At 51.5% G+C, this 25,314-nt stretch overlaps 1 protein-coding gene and 1 long non-coding RNA gene across 12 annotated transcripts in view; both read right to left on the bottom strand.

The window, feature by feature from the left end:
* The window catches only part of MAML3 (mastermind like transcriptional coactivator 3), a 273,831-nt gene that overhangs the window by 39,081 nt on the left and 209,436 nt on the right, over positions 1-25,314 (bottom strand). The gene's annotated exons all lie outside the window — the stretch shown is intronic.
* Positions 6,043-25,314, bottom strand: part of LOC310899021 — a 37,316-nt gene continuing 18,044 nt past the window's right edge. Inside the window, exons 1-2 of one of the 2 annotated variants that reach the window (XR_014583919.1) lie at positions 7,537-25,314; positions 6,043-6,510 (exon numbers count right to left, since the gene is read on the bottom strand). The exon at positions 7,537-25,314 is cut by the window's right edge and continues 18,044 nt beyond it. This is a non-coding gene — a long non-coding RNA (uncharacterized lncRNA). The remainder of the gene's footprint in view (positions 6,511-7,536) is intronic. The other variant, XR_014583920.1, reaches the window with a different exon arrangement.

Genomic DNA, 25,314 nt, shown 5'->3' with positions numbered 1-25,314 from the left:
ATTTTAGAATCACACAATTAAGGGAACAACTTTACTGTGAGTCAGAAGCACTTCAAGGAGCCACAATCAACCAGTTAACAGAAAAATGACAACACATTTGATAGCAAAAAAGGATACCGACACTGAAATGCTGTCAGCCAAGGTCTCCTGGAGTTGTGTCCACACGTCACCGCCCGTTTAGGCCCCCAAGAGGCCCCAGGAACACCAGCTTGAGCCCTGACATGGTCTCATGCGGGAGTCTGGTCCCATTTTCTGGACAGCCACCCCGTGAGGCAGCATGCGTGTATTCAGCAGATGCAACAAACCAAAAAAGAAACTCAGCAGTTGGCCCTGGGGGTTGCTGTTTGGGCTGGGAGCTGGCTCTGCCAGGAGGAAGGGCTGGGCCCTTTCTCCAGCCCATGTTCCTCTGCTCCCCGGCTGGGGACTCCCACGGTCCCGCGCCCTCTGGCTGTCCCTCTGCCCAGGACAGACCCGCTCCAGAGCTGCCACTCGGGGCCGGGGGGATGCCGATGGCTGACGGGTGCAGGAGGGCACTCAGTGGGGCCATACGAGCCGCTGCTGCTTCAGGGAGGGGGACAGCTCACCTTCCCCGTCCGGCTAGGGGGCTGCTCTCCCGTGCCAGCCCCAGCACCACGAGCCACTCGGCAGGGTGGGAGGGCAGCTGGCGAGATGGCAGCCCTGGCCGTGCCACCCAAGGGCTCCACCACCTCTTCTGGCAAGCGTTTCAGTGCAGGAGATCAGCCCTCCCCTACCAGCCCACATGGGAACTGCAGGTTTTTCCACCGAGTCAGCGGCTTCCTCCGAACTGAGGCCCTCTGTGCAACAGGGCGCGGATGCAGATACTTTAATTCTGTTTTACGATTTTTAGCATCTTCGTCTCACAGGCAAGGAGCTTTTAAACCCTGGTTCGATTTTAAACAGCGGGAAATGCAGTTTAATATGTTTTTCAGTAGTGGTAAGAACAGAAAGAGAAAAATAAAGGGAATTGGGAGAATAAATGGCACAGAAAACTGAATGCCGTATCTGCAAAACAGTACGCAGTTTTCACACAGAGCTGATTAGCATGAACCAAAGGGTTTACGAAAGCGAGAAGGATGGTGCTAGGGGGAGAGCAGAACACTGCTGCTAAAACAAAGGCCTTCATCCCTAGCACTTAACGTCCCTTCCTCCCTTGGCTGCTTCCCTCTTTGTGTCTGTTTTCCTAAATGGGAAATCACAACAGCCTCCTTACTCATTATTAGGAGGATAACCCTAATATATGCCCTAACGGGCACGGTTGGCACACCTACTGCGGCCCCCAGCGAGAGGTCTGGGCCAGGAGGGCTCCCAGGGCTTGGCCCCGCTGTGTGTGAGCGTGCTGAAACCCTCGTGCTTCCCTGCGCTGTGCCAGCTCAATCTTCTCCAGTCTGACAGCAAGCTCCCGAGTCACTTCCACAGCGGCTACCTGCGTGGCGGGGGAGCTTCGCTGCCGGAAAACCCTCTCTGGAACGGCTGCAGCCCATTAAGGCTAGCCCAAGTCTGCGCCAGCTCACCTTCACGTGCTGGGCCGTGAGCTCTGGCAGCCCAGGAGCCGGCTCAGAAATGATGAAGCCGTTCTCGCTGCACGGGGAGCTGCTTCTGGAGCAGGGGCAGGGGCAGCTGGGCACAGCGACCTCTTCGGCCGCAGCACAGCAGCTCACGGACACCTGCAGGCGAGGGCCCTGAGAAGGAAGCAGCAGTACCAGGGGACGCCGTGGGCCGTGGTCGACGTCAGCACAGACTCCATCGGGCACACACGTGTGCGGGGCACACAAACGTGTGGCTGCGCGCCATCCCCTCGGGGTTCTGTTTACATGCGCCTTACCCCATCCCACCCACATGCAGGGCTTGCAGCCCGTACCGCCTTTTCTCCTCACTGTTCCAAATTCTTCTGCGTTCACCCCAACTTTTTACAGAGGGGGGTGCCTGTGTAGCAAGTAATGGGCAAACCAGGTAGGGAAGGCTTCTGCCAGCTGTGCCATGCCCAGGCCTGGCATTTCGGCACCTGGGAGGCAGCTGCAGCAGCGGGGTGCGTGGTGGGCACACGCTCGCCCCCTCTTCTCACCCCAGAGGCTCCGCTGGGGACGGTGCGAGCGACTCATCCGGGAGCAGCCGGCTGCCAGCCGGCCACGCTGGCCGTGCTCCTTTGTTTCTCGGTCTTTCTCTCAGGGCCGCGCACAGAGGGAGGCTGAGGCGCGTGCTCAGCAGCTGGGCTCCGTGCCCACAAAGCAAGCAGGGAAGGAGGTGGCTGAAATACCGGCAGAGCAGCTTGCTTGCAGCGAGGGGAAGAGGCAGCGTCAGCGCTGGCGCTGCGCTGGAGATGGAAGCGGGCTTCCCTGGGGAGACCAGGGTGCCCGAGTGAGTACCGCAGGATCAAGTAGTTCGGCTTGTACTTCAAACCTCAAAGCTGTCACTGCTGAACGGTGCCTCTCTGGGGAGGCACGGGGCTGTGGCAGGACTTCCGGCAAAGCAACAGGCACAGGTGTACCCGGAGAGCCAGCAGCACCCCTGCGAGGTGCTCTCAGGCAGCCCCCTGCTGCTGCCCACCTCCAGCACCCCGTAAGTAACCCCGGCTGCAGAGGCAGCCCCGGGGCAGGGGGCTCAGGAGAGGGGAGCCCGGCCCACAGAGGCCCAGGTGTGGAGCAGGACAAGCCAGGGTCCCAAGCCAGCGCTCCGGTGCTGCTCGCCCTCACCTTTATGCCCCTTGCCCATCCGCACTGATTTTCTTCTGTCCAGAGTTTACGTATTTATGCTTAGCTGTGGCTATGCCCCCCAGACTACGTGGGTCACTGGGGCTCAACAAACGGTTAAGAAGGGGTCGTGCGGATAGCAGCACTCAGACATACATTAACCACAATAACGACTGGAGCCCGCTTCTTGTACCGCGGAAGGGAAGGAGCAAATTACAAAGCGCCCTCTCCGTTCGGCTGGTGGCCGGCGGCTGCTCCTGCAGCCCTGTTATTTTATTGCCACCATCTTTACGAGTGCCCGGGGAAAGAGCAGTGGCGGCTTTGCAGCCCGCAGGAGCAGCTGTCCTCCCGCTCCGCCGCAGCCGGCGAGCTGACACCAGCGCCCGGCGCTGGGCTTTTCACGGCCCCTCCGCTTCCAAGCGGGGCGGCGAGCGGCACGCGGAGCCACGCGCTGACCCAGGGAGAAATTAGCTAATTGAAGCTGTGCCGCCGGGGCGCTGAACGCCGGTCACTTAAATCAATCTCCCGCTTCTTCCCCTCACCCCCATCCCCTTCTCGCCACCTTCCCCGTGCCTCTGTCCCCCGTTCTCCCCCCGCCGCCTCCTCCTCAGCCCCCCCTTTTCCCAAACTGTCTGACTTCTAATCCCTCCAGGGCGATAAAAGCGGGACCGACAACAAAGGGAAGGCGACAGGAAGCCCCGTTATTTATCTTCTGCGCCGTGCCTCCCTCCCTCGGCCCCAGGTAGCTCCCCGGGCAGGGGCCAGGTCCCCCCGGCAGCGGGGTGCCGGCGCTGGATGGGGTGGGAGCGGGCTTCTCCCCCCCCGCGCCCACGAGGCGCTCGTCTTTCTCCCAGCAATTACCGCGGATGATTTATGTGGCCAGTCGAGAGGGCCTGCCAGGGTTCTTATTTCATCTCTGAAAAAAAGGGACTCTGCTGGAATTTTATCAGGGAGCCCGGATTACATTGACAGCTGCCTTTTGTTTTGTTTTTAAAGACCTTCCCTTCGGAGCGCCGCGCGCCGCCTGGAACGAGGGTGGGATGCGACACCGAGCAGAGGGTGTCCTCGGCCCCTCCTGTAAGAGAAAAACCCATTTCCCTCTCTCCGTGCACGTTTTAAGCGAGGCCATTTTTAAGGAGCCGACCGACATCTGAGAACGCTCCCCGCTCCTGTCAGCTCCAAGCAGCGCTTTATTTCACTTGACTGCAGCCACCAAGGCAACAGCTTTTCCTCCCCGGTGCCAGCTGACGGAGGGCAGCGCCGAGCCTCCATCCCCGCACGACAGCAGGCACCGAACGCAGCTCAAAGCACAGCAGCGCACGTGGGCACGGACAGACACACGGACAGGACTGACTGAACCTTCAGCCTGCCGGCAGCAAGGGGCACGAGCGAGTATTTAGCCAAGTCTCTGCCTCCTGCTGTTACTTCCATTAGTGGCCGGCTCCTGCACACCCACCAAAGACATCTGAAAGCGTTGGTCCTTTTCTTGCACGACTTGGGCTCCCTGTAGGTGCTTGCAGGGCCCCATGTAGCACGGGGACGTACGATTTCTGAAGGTGCAGCTCTGGTCCCGAGAGGGCTCGACCTACACGCTGTGCCTGGAAAACAGTTCGGGGTTTGGTACGGAGCGGGGGGCTTTCTCTGCACCACGGGGTGGGTGCGGGGAGGAGAAGAGCACGGTAATTGCGTGTAAAGAAGCGACCAGGATCACGAAAGGGAGCCGAGCAGCCCAGTGCCAGCACCGGGAAGGTGACGGGAGCGGCGCAGGGCTCACACAAAGGAGAGGCGTGTCGCGTCTCACCGCAAAGGGCTCTGTCAGCCTGCAGCCCCGTCATTTCCCCGGCACACGCTCAAAGCGTTTCCCACAAGTTCGCCTCCCCAGATGCAGGCTCCAGCTTCCGCTGTGCTTCTCTACTGACACGGCCGTCTCTGCGGGTGGTTCTCCGCCCGCCCTCACTGTGCGGAAGGGCTGGACGTGCGTTTGGGGGGAACAAACCAACAGACGGGGTGAACAGTTTTCTTGCTTACTCCTTCCTGCCCCCCATCGCATCGCCACTTCTCCCCTCGCTGAGCCTCTGAGCCCCCAGCTCCCCTGCCCTCTCACCTCACTCTCCCAGGCTTTTTGCCTGTCCCCAGGCATAGCTGGCACTGCAGAAGCGGTGCACAAAACGGGCTGAGAAAGGAGAAGGGAGCACAGCCCCGCCGCAAAGCGGCGTTGTGCCTTCGCCAAGCCCCTGACCCAGCTTCGCGGGCTTCTGCAGCGTCCTAGCGGCGCAGCTACAGCCGTACGGCACGCTGGGTGACACGCAGATGTGTCCTCTTTGGCTGGGGCTGCAGGAAGGTGAAGACTGACACAGCCAGGATGTTCTCTGCGCTTAGAGGGAGAAGAGGAAAACAAAATCAATGTCGGAAACCAGCGGAAGTTGACCGCTGTGGACCCGTCCTTAGCACAGCCTCAGTAAAAGCGTTCGGCTGCCCCAGGACCTTTTTTTGTAGGTGCTGTGAGACGCTGGCTTGTTCAGGGCACTGTTATCTTGGTCAAAGCAGCACCCTCAGCACCAGTGCCTGAATCCCAGCCCCACTTTCAGAGCTAATAGAAGAGCAGTCACATCCCCGAGGCCGTAATTAAGCACCTGAGGAAAACAGGTGGATTTTTCTGAGGTCTTAGTGCCTCTGACTGATAAAGATACTGCTGCTCCTGGGACTCGCATCCCTGAAAAACCAATGCTACTCCTAGGGAGCTACCCAATGCTGGAGGCTGCTGTTTGGGAACACGAGCAGCAGCCACCAAGGTGTGCCAGCTGGTGGGGGCACCGTGCCCCGTGCCCTCCTCCTGGCATCAGGGTGAGTGCTCTGGCATTCAAGGACCAAGGCAGTGCCTTCACCACCAGCCTCGCAAAGATTTCACCAAGACCAGCTGCTCCTCCCCATCCCCGGCCACGTTTGTCGCTTCGATAAACGAGGAGAGCTGCATGCTCTCTGTCACATGAAGAGGGTTATGCTAATGCTATGCTAATTGGGCGCATCCACGCAGCCCTGTTGTAGGGCTGCTTGCCGGTGCCCAGGCCTTCCCCACGCTGCAGGAAGCGTGGCGGGGAGGTGGCACGGGGAGCACGGCAAGGATGACGAGTGTAATGCGGGGAGTCCAGCATCACTGAGAGAAAGGGCGAGCCCTGGTTCCCCTGGGCGGGCTCTGTTCCCCCTCCAGGTCAGTTTCCCCCCGGTGCAAGCCTTGGCAAGGCTGCCAAGCTCTCAGCCCCAGAAATAGCGCGTCAGGCAGCCGAAAAACCAGCGGGGAGGGGGAGACGCAGATAAAAATAGCGAGAAATGTTGATTGCATTGTTACTGCTTCAATTAAGCTCAGACACTTCAGCCTGATGAGTCAACAGCAATGACAAGAGGGCACGGCAAACAGGAGCGACCGCAGGGCAAAACGGGTTTACCAGCCCCATCAGCGCGGAAGGCAGCAAGGTGCCCAGGCAGTAACCCCCCCACGAGCGGGGCCGGTGCTGCACCCCCCGGCTCCGGCTTTCCTGCCGTGAGCTGGCAGAGCAGGGATTGTGGTCGGGGCGGAGGCACAAGCACAGCGTGTGCTGGGCGAGAGGGAGGCCAGGGAGAGGCTTCCCTGCGGTGGGGCGGGAGCAGCCACCAGCTGCCCTGGTCGTCCCCTCTTTGCGGCTCTGAGCGGCAGAGGGCAGGCTGGCAGGCAGCTGGGTGGAAGGCAGGAAAAACTCTCCAGTGACCTTTGGGCTCAGAAATTACTGCTGCGGCTGTCTGTGTCGCCCACTACATAAAGGCGTCTCTGAAAAGAAAGGCAGAGAAGCAGTTGGTCACAACTTCAAACGGCCCGTCTCGCCGCGCCCTGGAAAACGTTCACCTCCCTTTGCGAAGCGGTTTACAATGCACACCGCCGGCGTTTATTTCATGGCCTTGCAGCTCGTGCCCCAGCTGCACGGCACGACAGGCTTGCAGGTAAAGGCTTCCTCAGCTCAGGATCTTCTCTCTGGCAGCAGCCAGCCGTGAGCGCTTAGGCAAAGCGTAAAAGGAACAAGGGGAAGAGTACAGCGAGCCTTCCCCTGGGAGCCCTCCCAGCTTCCAGCAATCAGAGGATTAGGAGCCTCCCGTGCTGGAGACTGCATCTGTCTAGCACGCTCTCACTGTCGGCTGCAAACCTCTCCTCCGTGCATTTATCCCGTGCCTTTTACGCACAGCCCCTGCAACAGCGTGCGGCGGGGAATTCTGCGCATTAAGGTGGGAGACAAAACAAAGCAAAGCAAAGCAAAGCAAAACTTCCTTTTGCTTTAAAGCTGCTGCCCACTCCTGTGCTGCCGGAGTGCTCCAGAGACACTACAAATCTTGTGCTCTTTTTTTCTTGATGCTGGGGACACCTCACGTTTGCTGCAGTTCCCTGCGCACCCGGCCCCTCCTGGAGTTCCACCTGTGCCTCCTTTGCTGAGCCGCTCTTCGGGCGATTCCCCCCTGCCCGCAGCTGGCTAGACATCCACCGACTGGGGCAGGGATAGACGACTCTACCACGATGCTCTGCTTAGCTTAAAGAGGTCCCTTCTGAGCCTAGAGGCCCGTCCTTTGCAGGGCTCGGGATTCCCGTGCCCACCAGCAAGGCGCAAGCAGCGCTGCCGGCTGCCTCCGGCTCCTTTTCCGAGGCAGGAGGAGCCCTGCCGGGTGTGGGGCTGACTGGGGTGGGATTCAAGGCACCAAGAGCCATCCCCCACCAAGCACCCCTACCCCAAATGAGTGCACCTGACCCCTTCCCACAGCACCGGGGGGACAAACCGCACGGCCGGCTGCACCGCGGGGACGCGGCTACCTGCTGCTGGGACACGAGCCTGCCAGGGAGGAAGGGAGCTGGCACGGGATCAGAGCGAGTCGAGTTCGAAAGTCCTCGGACTGTGTGTTTGCACATGCACGGGGCCAGATCCAAGGCTCGCAGTCCTTCTGGTAGCTGTTCATCAAAACATTTGCACTGCCAATGCGGACAGCGTTCATTAAAATCTATGTTTAGTTTGCGAGGATCACGCCAGACTGTTCAAATAAATGACCCACCGAATTAATCTCTTTTCCTAATGCTATCTCCTGATATTTGGGATGACTTCATGCCAGATATCCTGCTGAAGAAAAGCGCGGCGGGCTGGGGGAGGAGCAGAGAGGGGCTGCTCGGGGGGAGAGCCCAGCCTGCATTCATTCCTCCTCGCTCCCTTGCGAGTCCCTTTCCATCACGCTACTGAGCGCAACACAATTAGTGAAAAGGGCCCGTTTTTCCTCCAGGAGCCGAGGTCCCAAAAAGGTACGGCTTCAACATCATTAGCAGTTCATCTTCTTAAACCTCCGGGCAGCCCCTAGGCAGATCCCCTCACGCAAGCCCCGCACCCCTCCCCCTTTTTGGTGTCTGCTTATCAAACTAATGAAGCACAACCAGACTGAAAGGTCTTGGGGTAGAAGACAGCAGCTTAACCATGATTCAGTACATGTCCCTTCCCCTCCTCCTCTTTATCAAATAAAGCAAGCAGAATTTCCTACACTTAAATGGAAGGGAGGAGGAAGGAAGGAGGCTGAGGGGAGGGAGACGTTTGTCTAGTAATTCCCTGCAGAAGGAGATGTCTGTTTACTTTCTTTGACTGAGCACTTGCATATTAAAAAGCCCCAGCTCCTTAGCGGGCAGGATTTAGCAGCGCCGCGGCTTCTACCGACGGGGCAGAGCCGGCGATGCCTGCTCCAGGTATCCGGGGGATAACACCTCGTCCTGCGGCCTTCCCCTCGTCCTCCTCCGGGGCTGCTGGGTGCAGGCAGCCAGCCGGAGGGTGCTGCGAGCTCAGCACCACATGGTGGGAAGGATGCTGCACGTGCTCCAGCCCCAAAATGAGAACAGCCCCGGCAAAAGGGATGAAAGCACAAGGAGGCTCCGTTAGTGTCCTGCCATTCGGTGGGAGCCGGAAAGGCGATTTCCAGCTTAAGGTAAAAACACATAAACATCTTTCATCGCGTCACCGACCTAAATATAGGTGATTCCTTCAAGGCAAGTGGAAGAGAAAAAAAGAGAGGAGGAAAAAGGAGCCCTGTTCTCATACCCCTCGGGCTCAGAGGCATGCTTTTAAACGTGTTAGCAAAGACATTTGTGCATGTTGGCGATAACCTGCTGTTAGTCTGAAATCGAGGAACACGAACACTAGGTGCTGTGAGTCAGCTCCTGTCACGGTGTCAGCTCTCTTCCTTCTCCTGGGTCGGCAGGAAAGGGCTTTGGGAGTAAAAGTCCTTCTTCACACTGCAAAATACGGCTTCTCGTCAAATGAACTGGATATACTTTAAAGAGAGTTTACTGGGGATAACTCGTTGTCACCAGCGCTTGTTGCGGTGTGAGTGCCTGCTGCCGAGGGACCAACACGCCGCCTCCAGTTCGGGCTGCCAGAGAGCGCCTTCCTTTAGGCCCCAACAGAAACTCCCCCTGACATGAGCCCGTCCTGCAATTGCAGCACCAGGCTTGTTTCTTCTGAGACAAGGCAAAGCTCAATCGATCTACTGCATCTGCTTTGAAATCTTACTGCGTTGGAGAGACTTAAAACCCCACCCCTAAGTTTTGTCTCTAGAAAGGCAGGGACCAGATGAAAACAGCCGAAAATCCCATGCACATATCAGCCTCATCACAGAGCAACCACGCAGACTGCAACGTTGACCGGAACCCAAGGAACATACAAGATCATTTTTTAAACAAATTTAAAAAAATCTTACAAATGACAGGTTTCGATTTCCCACTAATGTAGATTAATGGTCGTTTCCATCCATGCATGTGGGATCAGCATTGGACTAGAGCAGCAAAAAGAAAAACAAACCAACAAACTGGACACGGGTGGCTCAGGGAAGTCCTCCCTGGTGGGCGTGAGGTTTGCAGGGAGCCAGCCCTGACACTGCTCAGTGGAAATCCACCTGCAGGCATCAGCAGCTCCACCAGAGAATGACACCCGTGCGCCTGGTCCTGTTTGCAGGTCCGTGGGCCAGCCGGCTTAGCGAGGTCGCAGGCCTGGGCCGTGCTCTCCTGCCTTTTTCTCTCAGCTGTTTGCTATGCAGAAATAAGCAGCGACCAAAAATAACAGCACAACAAAAGCAAGGTGGCGTCAGACAGCAAGGCACCCGTGGAACCTGCACAAATCTTTCTCCGGTTCAAACCTGGGCTGTGCCACATGTGAAATTGAAGCCAGTGCCTTATTCTGGCCTTGTTTTGTCCAAAACGCTCCAGAATCGGTCCAGCTGGGACTGGCATCCTCTCAAGGGCCCGCGGCCAAAAGCAGACGTAGGTGTCTCCTGCTGGGACCCCCAGGTTTGCTGGGACCCCAGGGCCAGCGAGAACAAGACCAAGCAGCTGCTCACATTTTAGCTGCCCAGAGCCATCCCTGCCCCTCGCTTTCCCTAAGCACCGTATACAAGAACAGAAACACTTAAAACGGTTTTGTGGAACTCCACAGTACCTGTGCAGACCAAAAAAGACACCTCCTTGTAACTGCTGGGAAGTGCTAGAAACCACTCTGCCTCTTCCACAGAGGACCCACGTCTAGCAAAGAGTCTCCCAGTATCATTTCTCTCCGTGATGCCACTTCCAACCACTACTTCAATTAACAGGTAACTCCTGAGGGCTATGCACAGTGTCAAAACCCCATACTCCTTGTCTCACTAAGTACCTATCGTTTAAACCATCAGAAGAAATACCCCGCTTTCAGCTCCATAACAAAATTTGCTTTTTTTTTTTCCTCAGAAACCCTCAGATATTCTTGCACTATAGGCTACCTCTCATGCTTCATAACACAGTATTAGACACAGAGGAATGTGCACAGCAGTGTTTGTAAAAATTGCTGAAATTTTACAGTCTGAAAAGATTTCTCCAACGCCATCCTAGCCCCGTGGATGTACCCAGCTGACCTCGTGCATGTAAAGGCTGCTAAGGTAGCTCTGGTGCCCTGCATGAAGGGAGCTTGCCGGGCTGGCGGGCACTGTGCTCGCTGACCTTCAAGCAAGCACAGGGGTTGCTCGGTGCACATGCCTGCACCGGTGAGAACAGCTTTATGAACACGTGGCAGGTAGAGAAACCCACTGCAGGAGGGATTTGCTTTTCAGGGCAGGCACCACCTGGACTGACAGTTCTCTCTCACATTGCTTTATGGCTCTTCTTTGTAAGATGTATACACGAAGCTCCAGACCAAACCCAAATGTCTGTGTGCTTTGAAAGCTCTTCTCAGCCATTCCACAGCTTGAAGGGAAAAGCTGACGAAGACATGGAGCCAATTCTTAGTCCACAGTGTAAAGCATTGCAGAGGATTCTTCTGAGTTACAACGCTGTTCTCGGAGGTTTAACACACCCAGCGTATTTACACTCCGCTCTCCACTACCATGCTGCTTAGCCTCTTCAGCATTTTAGCTCAAGGTGAAAGCTTACTCCTCCCTGCACAGAAGACCTGCTTCTTACCATCGGTACTGCGTGTACCTCACCGCTGTTAACGCTCAGAAGACGTGCACCCTGAAGTTAAGCCTGCTGAGTCAAAACCGGGCGAACTAATGGGAACTTTGTCATCAAGGCTACCCTGGGGAAACACTGCAGCTCTTCAGGAAATCTGTGTGAAAACAAACCGCAAATACACGCGGGCACAAAACACACGCACACAGGGATTGTATAAACAATTTGACCGTGAGCACACCGACACACAAACGTATTTGTGCAAAGAAAACACCCAGAGGCACCAGGAACACAAGCATCTCTAAATGCTCTCCCTGTTTGTGCTGTCATTAGGTTTCTCCCCCTGGTAGCTGGTGCCTGGTGGTGGTGTTTCGCCCCTCTGTGGCCTGCCTGAGCTGTGAGCGGAGCTGCAATTGGCTTGGAGGCCAAGAGGAGCCTGGCCTAGCATCTCCCTTTGTTCCCCGCCATGGCACGGGGTGCTGGCAGGTGGCAGGTAAAATACAGAGGGGCCAGGAGCTGCATGGACATGGCGAGCTAAAGGAATGAAAACCTGCACAAATATGGCCTGAAAACGTGTCTCAGAAATCTTAAGGGGAAAAACCACCACGAACTGGAGAGTTATCCAGCGTCCAACACAGACGCGCTTGCGCTAGAAAATGAGAACCTGGAAACGAGGTCCAGGATTTGCCCCCTTTTAAGTTTAGTGAGGCTGTTTGGATTGCAGTGCCTCGCTGAGTCAGACAGGCATCTTTCTGAGACTGCCTGCTTTGTCGTCAGCTTGTGTGCATTATCACATTGTAATCAGTCCAATATCCCATCTCTTATCTAAAATGTAAATACTAATTTGAGGGTTCAGGGAGAACACAGCTATTTTATTTTCGGTTTAAAAAAAAAAAAAGAGAGGAGGAGGCCGGCATCATAACAGTAATTTATGATTTTCCTGGTGTATTATCATCGGGTAATAAGAGCAACTTGAAACTGCCAATTATCTCATAAGAGGGGTATCACCTTTTCTATTTTGAATGACTCCATCGATAAATGCAGGCTCTGCTTGCTAACACTCCGTCACATAATCAGTGGCCTTCCAGCGGGAGAGACGAGAGCACGAGAAGGAGAGAAAAACAAGCAGCAAAGAGACGAGCGCTTCGTGCGAGCCGAGCCCGGGGCTCAGCAGCAGCAGCAGCAGCAGCGTGGAGCAGGGGAGGAGGAGGAGGAGGAGGAGGAGGAGGAGGGGGCTGGGAGGAATCGCCCCGAGCAGCCGGCAGGTCACACACACACAGTGTGCAACAGCAAACGGGGTTTACAAAGAGACATCTGTTCCATTACTTCGATGCATTGTGGCTAATTACATCCTGGCCCGTCTGTGAAATGACAGCCACTTATTCTCCAGTGAACCGTAAAATCTGTACATGTTCGGTGCGGGCAGTGGGGAGTAAGAGGAGTGCTGGGAGTGGGGAAGGGGGAGAAGGATGAAGCAGGGACCGGGGGAAAGGTGCAGGAGGAGCACCAAGGACGTACCCAGCGCCTCTGTGGCCACGGTGGTGTCGGTTGGGAAGCAGCAAGAGAAGGAAAGCCACTCCAAAAGGCAGGCCCTAACGAAGCACTGCCATTCCGATGCCATTTTGATGCGGGGCCGCGGTGCCTGCTCTGCCCCCAAACTCCTCTCCCCAGCTTTGCCTTTGCTGAGGGAGCGTGACAGTGCCAGCAGAACCGTCCGGCAGGTTTCTGCAGCCTTTCTGCCATTGCTGTTTCTATCTCCCTTACCTGCTGGTCTGACAGCTTTGTTAGAGGCTATTATCCCCTACACCAATTTAATTTTAGCCTTGGATGAATTGAAAACGAGGACTTCTCATCTCCCACCACCTCCCACAGATTTTTTAGAAATCTGAAGGAAGCTGCAAGAAAATAAATCTCGTCTCTACTTTTCCACATACCAAAACGGGCCCTGTGCTCAAGCACAATTGTAAACCACTCAGTCAGATAACACAACACAAATCAGATTTCAAGACTGAGTACGCAACCCAAGGTACAGCATTCAGCACCATTCTAGCTAATAAGGGTTAATACCCGATCACAGTAGGTCCTGGCAAAAAAGCTACAAACTTTCCAGTAAAGCTGGGTCAAACGTTAAATGAGACAAAGGCTGCAAAGGTTTGAAAGGGTTTTTTGCTAGGGGAGCAGTGGTTTGGCTTGACACTAGAGCAGAACTCTTGTGAGAGCCTCTCTACCTGCAGCTACTTCTGATCCCGCATCCTGCCATACCCCCGCTGCGACGACTTCTCAGAGACGTGATGTTTTGGTGGCTCAGCTGAATGGAGCACCGAGGCGGTGTAAGCAGCCTGCCAAACTGTTAAGGTGGCAATTAAAAGAAATGGCTACATGGTTAAGAGAGAAGGGCAGACTAGAAACAAAGACTGGCTGCTCAATGACAGCTATCGGCTCTATAACCAGAGGCACTGCTTTTGTTCCAGGACTTCCCTGTGAAAGCCTCACCTCTCCGCTAATGCAATTAAAGCTTGTGGATTAGGGCAGAATTTGCTCAGTGTGATGAATTGCTCACTCCCAAAATTGAAGTAAAACTAAGTGCCGTGCACAGGGAAGGAAGGTAAGGAGGACTGCTCGTATCACCTACAAGCTGAAGCTGTAGAAATCTGCTGAGGTCTAGAAACAGAATTGCAGCAGCCAAACTAAAGAGAACTAGGATGCTTTGGGATGGGATTTCTTCCTGCATTTGGTTACAGGCTAAGAGGGACATATTAATCCATCTAAATCCCTGACCGCACCATATCCTGCAGGTGTTACGGCCATTCAAGGTGGTCAGATCTAGAGGGGAAGAAAAATACAATTAATCTCCGTTCACTTGCACGATACACAAACAGATGCAGAAAAAGGGAAGCACTGTAGGCAGCTGGTTTGTGTTCACAGCTTAAAGCAAAACCACCTGAGGCTGAAACACCAGGAAAAGTAGCACAAGCGTGATGTTTTTGCTTCAACTTTAAAACTAGCCTCTGTAGATGTTGGCAAACCAACATAACAGGGAAAAAACGCATTGGGACCTAGTGTTCCTGCCAGGTTGGGAGTAAAAGTAACTGGAAAATTTAATGGATTTTTCATTAAAATGCTCACCACTTCCTCCAATTTTTGGTCTGCATTCTGTGGTTTCTGTTTTAATCCTCCTTTCCTGACAAAGGCTTCAGTACTTCTTAGGGCCAGAATGAATATTTATAGTCACCTCATTCGCTAAACGCAGGTCACAGCCTCTCTGGCAGTAACCTGTGCACGGGGCTTGTAACATCTGGTTGTGGTCAAGCAGGGACCCTGTGGCAGGGCCTCGCAGAGAGCCCCGAGCTTTGCCTGGGGCAGCTCTGGCTGTGGGAGGCGAGCAGTGCCTCCGGACCTCCCTCCCTTCCCTCCACGAAGGCAGCAGCAGCAGCACCTTAGCCCTGTGCTGAGCAGAGCAGTGTCTTCAGAGTGGCCAGGGCAGCTGGCCAGGGTTTTGAAGGGTTTCTCCGTGGGTAGATGCAGAATCCCCTCTGAGCCCTGCTAGCAGTTGGCACGTGCCCCAGTTGGCAAAACTCCGTAAAGCTCTTCAGAAGCACCCGATTTGACTGACAGATTTAAAACAAGGGGCTTGATATCCCTGTACTTGACAAAACCTGGAAAGCAATTAAAATGCATCTGGGGAACTGAATGGTGTCAGTCTAACTCAGAATGGATGATACATCCATCTTACCAATTTCACTGCACAACAGGCAACCGGAGAAGGCAAACCAAGGGGAAGGAGAGGGCTGAGTGAGCTGAATTCAATCTTGCGGTGGGTTCTTCTGCCGTAACAGCTGGCACTTAGTCTATGGATAAATACAGGATTTCATTTTCCATGGACATCAGGCTGCCTCTCCTCACCAGCCCTAAACTCACCCTCACAAAAGAAAAGCTTAACAGAAAAAGAAGCTCACAGTGTGTAACTCTACAAAGAGCTTACAAGGACGGATTTATAGTAAATTAATATCACCAGCAACCATATAGCTCACAGAAGCTCGCAGCCTTTTGGTGTAAACTGTGATTTAGTTGGCTAACACATTAGGTGTAAGATCCAGAGACCTCAATTACGGTCTTCCTTCCCTGCCTGTGCAGCTGGAACCTCCTCCCCACACTGCCTTAACGATGAACTTAGCTTCAGCCTTGTTTTTGTTGTAGGTATTGACCTATAGCTTCTGATCATTCATCTGCACATGATCTTCTTATCTTCTTCACAGCGTCTTAGCCTGCTCTGGTGTCTGAAGCACTAAATGTTTTACGGTAGGTTATCACAAGTTCAACTTAATGAGAATCAAGAAAGCGCATTGGGTGCAGGCCCGGGGTTTATCCTGAGTTCATTCTGATCTGAAAAGATTAAAAGGTATATCCCCCTCCTCTATTTTATTTTTCACTTGCCTTTCACATTGTATATGGACACCCAAGGTAAGCTTTTCCTCTCTTCTCCGGCAAAAGCTACAACAACTGGAGGAGAGCACATGGGTGACATCACAGGAGTCAAAAGTGAAAAATGAAGCAATGGGAGAAGGAAGGGTTTTTAATCATTCCATTTAAAATGCTGCTTCCCCCTGAGTTTGTGTAGTGTGAATTCTTGCTCATATCTATTTCAATAAGGAATGAAAAATTTGTAACAAAGGACATCTGTTCTGTAAATGCAAAGCTTCCAGCTCTTCAATAAAGATGAAAAAACGTCTCTGAGACTTTCAGGAGCTTCTCTGTCAGAAAGCAGAGATATTCTTGAGACCTATAAGGCAAAGTAAAATACACCTGCTCTCTTTGAGAATCCATCGTTCTCCCCCTACAGTTGCCTGATGTGAAAGCTTTTCAAGCCATTTTTCCCAACTATAAAATAAAGGTGACCAGCTAAGGGTATTAAAGACACAGCTCTATGCTTCCCCTTAGGTAAATTCTTCAAAGACAAGGGAGGTATGACTGTGCAAAAGCTGAAAGCATTCCCAACAGGCAGCTGTAAAGACCAAAGTGCTAAATTCCTCCCCTGAGAACATCCATTTCTTACAGGGAGGTGCCGCCGTTACGAGGCTTCCCGGTTACACCCTCCTCAGAGCTCCTGAGCTGGTGACACTTGTCCCCGAAGTAGGGCAGATGTATGCTCTGATCTTTTCTTGGGGGAGAAGGCAGTAAACCAACTGCTACTTCTTCCCTGTTGCCTGGCTGTAGTGCTGCTACCAAGGTGATCGGAGAGCAGTGCATTAAGAAACTGGATGGAAAGAGGAAAACAATCACTTTGCCTTCAAGAAAAGGACTGGAGGGGGTATTTGTCTTTAAATTTGAAGGTTGACACAAGCAGCATTTGAACTGCCTGTTAAATACTAGTCCCTCACCCAACAGAGTAATGCTGGTAGAGAACTGGTTAGCTTGGGCCTTTGGAAGTTTGGTATAAAAAGGACAGGGAAGAAAAGAAAACTCTGGGAATAGCTATCAGTTAACAAGCCAAAAGAGGAACAGTTTTAGGTACATGAATGTGATGCTAACTAAGAAAAACAAAACCTGGAAGAGGCATTAAGAATATGCGTGCACATACACAAAATATACGGGGCTGCTACTTGCGTAACAGCTCGGATCTCTGCAGTCAAGTGCTAGGCCTTCTGTGCACAAATGCTACCTGCAAGTAAATCTGACTTGAAAACACAGAGCAAGGCAAATTGCACATACTTCACAGATACATGCAAAAGCGACAAGTTCCAGAAGCTTCAGAGAAGCTATCCCAGGAAACAAATGAAACGCACACGCAAAGCTGTAGCAGAAATAACACCTCATGTGTGAGCCTGCGGGCCCTGAGCTGGGGCTGAGGGGAGCAGGGAAGAAGCGGGGCTGTAGTCTGACAGAGGACAGGCTGAGCCTTCCTCTTCTGAAGTACCCATAAAAACACACCATAAATACCACAGACGGCATGCTATCTGACTTGGGCCTGCCACCGCACGGCACCAAGTGATGCCACGTACTTGGATTTATTTGGTCAGTGGCAGGGGCGCTAAGTGGGCTAACAGGAAGCCCATCGGGAAGGTCTGTCCTTAGAAAGCATGTGTCAAGGAATTCAACGTGCCCCTGAGGTGGCTTGGAGGAACGGCCTGTGCTTAGTTCTGATCTGTACACCAGGAGGTGGTGGCACAGCTGGGCTGCCCGGGGCCTCCGAGGTGGCACCGACAGGAAGGGACGGGAGCTGTGCCTCCAGCCCTTGGCCACTGGCCTTGGTGCTCGGGCTTCCAGGGTGTAACGCTTGATTACCAAAACGCGTGCTGCCAGAATAAAAAGCATGGGTTTGGGTCCCTCCATGAGGCCGGTTTCCAGGAGCTGCAAGCTCCCCTTCCCAGAGGTGCAGCACACGCAGGGCTGGACTGCGAGTGCCCTGGGCCTGCTCCACGCCTCGTCTAGTGGTTCACAATTAGCATCACTCTGGCCACAATTAGCATCTCTTGCTTGTGAGAGACCCGAGTCATTAGCCAGCAAGGAAAGTTAATCACCTGTCCACCATTACAAAAGGGACGGTCCCTTCAGGAGGAAGGTCACTGGCTGGGATCACTGGGGGACAATGTCTGCTCTCTAAATGGTGCCCCCTGAATAAATCAACCTCCAAATCCCAGGGCTTCTAAACCTTCACAAACACAAACACTCAGGAAGTATATACACTAAAAAATGACCCAGAATAAATATGTCTCCCTCTGAGCCCCGGCTTTGGGATGCCATCTCTCGGGTTAACCCCTCCCTGCCCAGGTTCCCTGCCTGCCTCACGGAGCGCGTTTTGTTGTTCCCATAGTACATTATTTGTTGAAATAAATATGGAAATAAGGCAGAGCAAGACAGCCAGACTGAAATAAATTCATCACTCATGGGCTCTCAAGGGAAGGAAACCGCGCATTTTTTCTAAATGATTATTTCTGAAGCACTGAAGGAATGGCTATATCACTAATGAGGCCAGTGCTCCATGACTGCTGATTATAAATGACCTAAAAAGAGACAAGGGGATGGTGTATGTATGTATAGGGGGATGGGGAAAGAGATGAATTGTTCTTCCCCAGGATCTGGAATCATCTCCCCAGGCTCCTCAAAAGTCTGAGAGCATCTGTGGTTCACCACAAAGACAGGCCTGGCATATTTACAGCCGCACGAGGAAGTTTGGGCTGCAGCATTGTGCTATGCTAACAAGTAAGCACACGATTCCTCTCCTCCCTTGATAGGTCACTATCTGTTCGCTGCAATAATAATTAAAAAGGAGAACGAGCCCTCTCAGTTGCCCCAGGGTCTAAATTACAGGTCCTGCAGGTTGATGCAGTCCGACTGGAGGCAAGAGAAGGCTAAAGCCAGGAATAAGATTCACTTGTGTCTTCTCTCACTTGCTAATTCCCATGGAAACAAGCAACTCGCGACAAATGACTAAAGGATGCTTGCAAAAATCTTACTCATATGTTTTGCTGGCTACCTTCCCCCACACCTTCAGGCTGAATGATTACAGATGCATCACGCATGCAGCAATCCTAGAGCATGGCTGATTTCTGAACAGGACAGGATGGCCACATGCAAAGGTGGTCAGGATGCAAGCCAAAAGCAGCAAAACCGGCAGAGTGAATTCAGAGAATAATACAGCAATTTTCCTATAGAGAGCTCCTGCTTTCAGATTCCTCGTGGTATTATTTATATCACACGATATGTAGAAGTGACAGCATCCAGAAGCAAAAGATAAACTAAGGGACAGCTTCTAACACATAACGTGACCTACTACCCAAATCTGAGGGTACTGAGAAGATGGGATTATGCTTGTTTATCTAATGGGGTTTTATTTCAGTTTGTTTTATGAACAGAAATTTCCCAGGACACCTTGAAGAACAGAGATCCGAAAATGGGCTTCTGCAGGAACTCAGACAAAGGAGCCCTGACAGATATTAGATAGATTATAGTCATGCACCACTGCCAGAGGTTTTCCAACACTTTTTAAAGACTGACCCTTTCCTTTTTGCAGGCAGCAATGTCCTCTTGCAAAAGCTGGTGGGGTCTGGGAGAGGCAGCTTTGCTTCTATCCAAACCCTTCCAGCTTGCACATTCACCCATGGTAGCAAAGCAACACACTTGCAGAACTGCAGCTCAGGCCAGGGCTCCTATCTCACTTCTATTCTCTGTTTTAGCTAACTGGAGGGGCTCATCACGTAATAGTTACTGCAGCCTCAGTGGGGAGTTGCAGATGATTTTCTCCCCCTCAGGAGAGGGACCATTTCCTTGGAGCCTGGGATCGCTCTGTGAGCTCTGTGGGGTCCTGCATCTTTACAAAAGCCTAGGGCACGCTGGCCAGAAAGGTGAGACTTGGCACAGCTGCTAAATCCAGGGGGAGGGGAAGAAAAGTTGAACCAAGTTTCTCTCTTTCTCCCAGGTCATTTGTCACAGGCCTTTATAGCTAATAACCTCTCTGTAAAATTTATAAGCCAAGTTAGAGAATTACAGAATAGGGAAATAATTCACTAATAGCCTGTATAAGGTGGTTTAGAAATCTGGTAGGAAAGAACCACAATATATTAAATTTTCCAGGTTTCAGAAGTTACTGCTGTAGCTGCAACTCTTTTTAACCCTGTCAAATTCAGCTGGCTGACGTCTACATAAGAGTTGAGCCACTTCTCTCAGAGATATTCATGCTGCGACATGGACCTGCCAACCAGTTCTGTATCATGGATGCTGGAGCCAGTTTCCAGTTCCTCCCTCGAGGTGTTACGGATGGGGTCCCCTTCCCTCTCATCACGCAAGCACCCCACTACAGGCAAGTAGACCTCATTTGCTTTTCCAAAGGCCTTGGGCTATTCCCCCACAGAAGGTAACTCTGACAGGAAAGTGAAGATCATACCGTAGCTTACGCTACTTCTGTCCCCCTTGCTTCATGCAGGGAGCACGAAGAAATCAGAGCAGATGCCGTATCGGTAACATTTCTGAACTACTCTAATGAATCTGACCTCATGGTGAAGCTTTAAAAGTGTAGTGGCGTGTCAACGTAAACAGCTAAAACTAGTGTCAAGTCAAGTGGTAACACGGCCACCGCTGTTTTTACAAGCATCGTGTACTTAGCAGATAAAAATGAGCATCCTATCAAAGCCTTCCGCCAGGCGCCCTTATCACCGGCGAGAGGAAACAATGCCCCCGTATGATCGGTGTGACTCCGTGCCAGTGCTAGGGAGCCCAATTTCTTACAAGCTGTCCATTAGGATGATGAAGAGACTAATAACCACCACACACGGGTTTTTATCTTTTCTTTTTCTTCTTGTTGGTCCACTGGCAACTGCTAATAGCTTTCCAGGGCTCCTTTAAATAAACAGAACTAATTACTCCGCACAATGACACCACGGCTTACAGACAACTAATTATGTCATGGAGGGGTTTCTTAACATGCACATTTATTTGCACAGGGCCACGTCTAACGTGCGGCAAATTTATTCAGTCTTTATGCTATCAGCTGGTACCAAAATAACGCTGAACACACAGCAGATCCAGATTGCAGAACTTTAGCAGGCAAGCTCTCCCAGGAGGCTAAAAAACAACACATGGAGCACGCATATTACCGAACATGTGTAGCGGTGCCGCTGCTAGCCTCCTGCGCATTTAATATAGCGCCATGGCACAGACTGAAACTGTTGTGTAAATAAAGCGTGGCTTTTCCTCGCCCGTGTTTGCTATATGTTGAGCAGACAATCACTACTTGCTATGCCTTATGCCCTGACAACATGCCTTGATAGAGGAATAATGGAAATCCTTGTCCAAAAAAGCACAGAAGCGAACAGATGGACAACATAAAAGACAAGATACACTGGGAAACTGTTCCACCACTATGAGAAGAAGAAAGAGAGAAGTTAAGTGGCTCGCTGTGTGCCGTGCGACCGGCTGTGTTACCGGCTGGAGGCAAACTTAGGGTTTCCGGACACCTACTCCCTTGCTAGACAGAGGATAGTGTCAAACTGAGACCAACTTTTTTGTTTTAAATACACTTTGCAGACAGATATCTAACCGACAAGACAGGATTATACCGAATTATTCAAAGTGGATGTGATTGAATGCCTTTTTGAGCTCCTGAAAATCTAAAAGGGCTTTGTTCTTTAAAGCAAGATGCTGGGTGACATAAATTTTTAAGGTGTGCAGCCCTTCCTCCCACCCCCTACATAAAAAGCAAATTAAAGCATTAGATTTGCAAGCATTTCTGGACAGCCACGTTACATGGGCAGCAACTTTCTCTCCTCAGAGAGGATATTCTGAAAGGATGTAGCAAGGACACCTCTCCACATATAATGATCCTTAGCATTAAGCAGAGTTACATGCATAAAAAGCAGCATATATCTTGTTAAGCATGTCTGAGTGACAGATGAACTGATATAAGAGGGCAGAGTATCGTATTTGGAGCTATTAGCTGACTGTCTGGTCAAAATATCTGTGTAGAAATGTGGGCCTAATTATACCTGTATTCAACTCTCATTCACCTATCAAGCACACCTACACCTGTACAAAGAACTTTAAACTTGCTGTTTCAAGCAACTGAGTCATAAGAAAATGGGAGCCTTTACAAAACAGGCTTCAGAACTTCATTTAGGATGCGGGCCGCTGTTTTCTGCAATCCCCCTCTACCTCCCCTCTAAACAAGAGGATGTTTTTACAGAAAGAGAGCTGAACCACGGATGGCAAGCCCGCTGCAAAACCGCAGCAGGAAGAGGAGACAGGTAGTTTCCTCAGTGACCAGGCTGACCTTGACTCGCAACACCAAGATAAAAGCTGCAGTGCTTGGTCTCCCACTACGATCTTATAGAGGAGGGTCACTTGGTTAGGCCTCTCACTGCAGAAGCAGACAGCTTTAGCAGTCACACACACAAAGAGGGCTCCCCCCCTTTACAAGAACCATTAGAAGATGACAAGATATGCACAAAGATCTCCAACACGGAAACTGAGGGAAAAATGGTATGAAAGAGCTGAAGGACAAGCACGTGCGATGCCGTCCGTCCCTCCCGTAGCCCTGCAGCACGGTACCACAGAGAGGGCCACACGCCACAGCTCACATCAGCAGAGCAGAGGCTTTCGGACTGCCGGCTGAGCAGTCCTGCAGCAGGTTTTGGATTTATTAATCAGGCAGGAGGCTCCTCAACAAACCTGTTGAGAATTGTTTTGTGTTAGGCATAAAGAGGCCACGTGGGGTCCGCACTGAGGGTATCATTGCTCACCTTGGTGTTGTACTGCCCAGCTTCGGGTCAGTGCCAGGTGACAACAGGAAAGGAAGAGAAGCAGCACAAATGGTTCATTTCCCTTAAGGGTGGACAAACAACTTAATTAAAGCGAGGATAAACATACCAACCCTGAAAAAGAGCTTCTGCTCAGAACCACCTCCTCTTTAAGCCTCTGATTTTCAGCTCAATTTAAAGGAAACTATATGTACCTCCATGCCAAGCGTGCCCATGACCTAGTTACCATTTCCCATGGGAAACCCTGAGGTCTCTCATAGCATTTTTCTTACCCTTATGTTAGGGTATAGCATCATTTAGTATCATGAGCTTTAAGTTTTGTGTTTTTTCCCATCTGCCTATTGTTGCAGGTGCCAGGTTCAAGCTTCCCCTTGCTAAATAACACTTTATTCTGTATCTTTAAACACAAAAAATAAGATTCTTACAGAAGTTGGGACGCTAGGACCTGAGGCCTTACAAAGAAGACACCAGATATCCATGCTAAAATGTGGGCTGGAAAACCTGGATTGTGCCCTGCAGCTCAAACCACGGTGCCCACTCATCAGCCCTTCTGAGCCCCAGGAGCAAGCAGAAGTCTCCTGGAGGTTTTGCACCTAAGTCTCTTCAAATGAAACCATGTTGCCTGCGTTCCCAAAAATCAGTGGCACCACACAGAAAAAAACTAGGAGAATTAGCAGTTTCACAGTCTGGTGTCAGACCCTGTTCTTAGTTTTATGGTGTTGGTAGCAAGCAGGCAGACATCCCTTCTGGCCTTTCCTGTTGAGGTCACTCGGGTAGCAATTCGCACAATGTTGATTTTCAGTTCTCTGGGGTGAATACAGGATTCACACGTGCATTTCTCCCTCCAAGAATGCAAATGTAGAGGACACAGTCCAAGTGGTCCATACAGAAAGTGAAAAGCTTTTGCTTTCTGGCATGTTGAAGGCTGAAAGGAGGACAGGCTGGCGGTGCCTCCACACGTGCAGGTGCCCCAAATGGGTGCAGGGACCCACGTTCAGGTCACGAGGCAGCACTGAGGGATGTCAAAATTGCCCAAGAACCCCAGGCAAACATGCCTGCAGGTGAGCAGTGATTTGCCTCTGCCTTTAGGGCCTGTGTCTTCAAATTTATAGCCCATGCAAGAGTCCACAGATAGGTGACACACCACTGCCTCCCTCAAGGAGGAGGGAGGCATCTGTTCACAAAGGCTGCCTGTATCCGAGCCACAGGTCATCTCCTGGGTGCAGCTGGAGCAGGGAAACCAAATCCCCCACAGGATGCAGTTCCACATGGGTGATCAACGTATGTGGTGACTATTGACAGGTGGCCTGAAACTTTGGGATTTGTTCCACGTTGTGACTCCTCATGCTTCAGTACTGCTGGATGCAGGCTTGGAGGCTGTGCCTTGTGGGGGCAGCATACGATTTACACAGGGGTGGATGAGCCTCTCCTCTCACCATCTCTTCAGGGCATTTATGCAGGATTTTTTTTTTTTTTTTTTAAACAGACCGCTTGCAATTGATACAGGAGAAAGTAGAGGTCACAGGAAGAGTAAAGACACATAATCTAATTTTCATTTTGTCCATTAATCATGCCCAATTTCAGCCAGCCATTTAACAAGGTGGAATTCGAACGCGATCTCTCCACAGATGAGGGGAAATTCACTCTAATTCATGCTGCTGCTCTGTTCTCCTGATCAGACCACACAGAGCAGCCTCTCTTCCTTACACTGAAAAATGGAATCCCTGTGTCCAAGAAAGCCTACGCTCTCCCAAAATCTTTAAGCTAAATTTAAAGCTGTCCAGCTCAAGCTGTTGGTGCTTTGTTTGTGGGGACAGTGTTGTTTTTTTTGGGGGGTGGATTGATGCAAGCCCAAAAGGAAGCTCTGAATTTCAATCCATTTTGATATGAAGTTGTCAATAATGCTACATTTGAGAATATCCTAGCTCACAAATAAGCAAGCCTACAAATTCCCTGTGTCTGCAGAAGTATAAATTTGAAGACACCTCCTACATGCCCTCAGCTATTTACCAGTCTCCCAGCTTGTCAGGACCAAATTTCCTCTTTCCTATAGCAAGATGATTCTGGAAGTGAAAAAGACATGCAATCATCATAGGTAAGGCCAAGGAGATTGGAGGCATCAGGTCTTGGACATCCACAGATGAGGCAGCAAAAGGCATCTTCCTTCTCAGCTAGGGTTTGATGAGTACTGCAGTATTTGCCACCTCAGAAGATGATGAATTCTAGTCCTTGGCTCATTTACCTATCCCATTTTCGTTTAGTTCTTTGCAAAAATTAGCCAGTGTGGAGAGGAAGGAATCAGATCTCTAAGATTTAAGAATGAGCCAAAGCAGCTGCATTGGAAATGAGGGCTAAGGAATCAAAAGGGACTACAGCAAGACACACATCTCAATGATTGCCTCTTTGCTCAACGAGAGGGGAACTGACTTCCACTCTTCATCAGCATGAGAATAATGGAGAGCACACTAACTCCATATTCAATATTTCATAAGGTTTCCATGTCAGCTGTGCACGCCTCAGTCTCCCATCCATTCGCTGTGCTTTCGTCAGGCAGAGTAAAGGAGCAAAGGCTTAGCCTGGGCTGAGAGGCAAGAGGCCAAGGACATGCACTACCCTGGAGGAAAACCTCCAAACCAAAGAGGGGACATGTCTGAGAAACGCCATCTCTCTCTTTCAAGATGCTCAAGGGCATCATTCAGCAGCAAGTAACGTTTAACACAATTCCTTCACCCCTTCAAGATTTCAAAGAAACAGTGGGATGCTTAAGGAAAGAGGAGTGCCTAAGCACAAAAGGAGCATAAGATCTGAGTATGTCAAAGACTGAGTTGCTGACAAACACTTGATCTATTTCAGAAGGTTCCCGAGCAGTTCTACTCTGTGACTGACAACACATTTGCTA

Source organism: Anser anser (genome assembly GCF_964211835.1).
Source record: "Anser anser genome assembly, chromosome: 4".
NCBI lineage: Eukaryota > Metazoa > Chordata > Aves > Anseriformes > Anatidae > Anser > Anser anser.
This window is presented reverse-complemented; position numbering and strand designations above follow the sequence as displayed.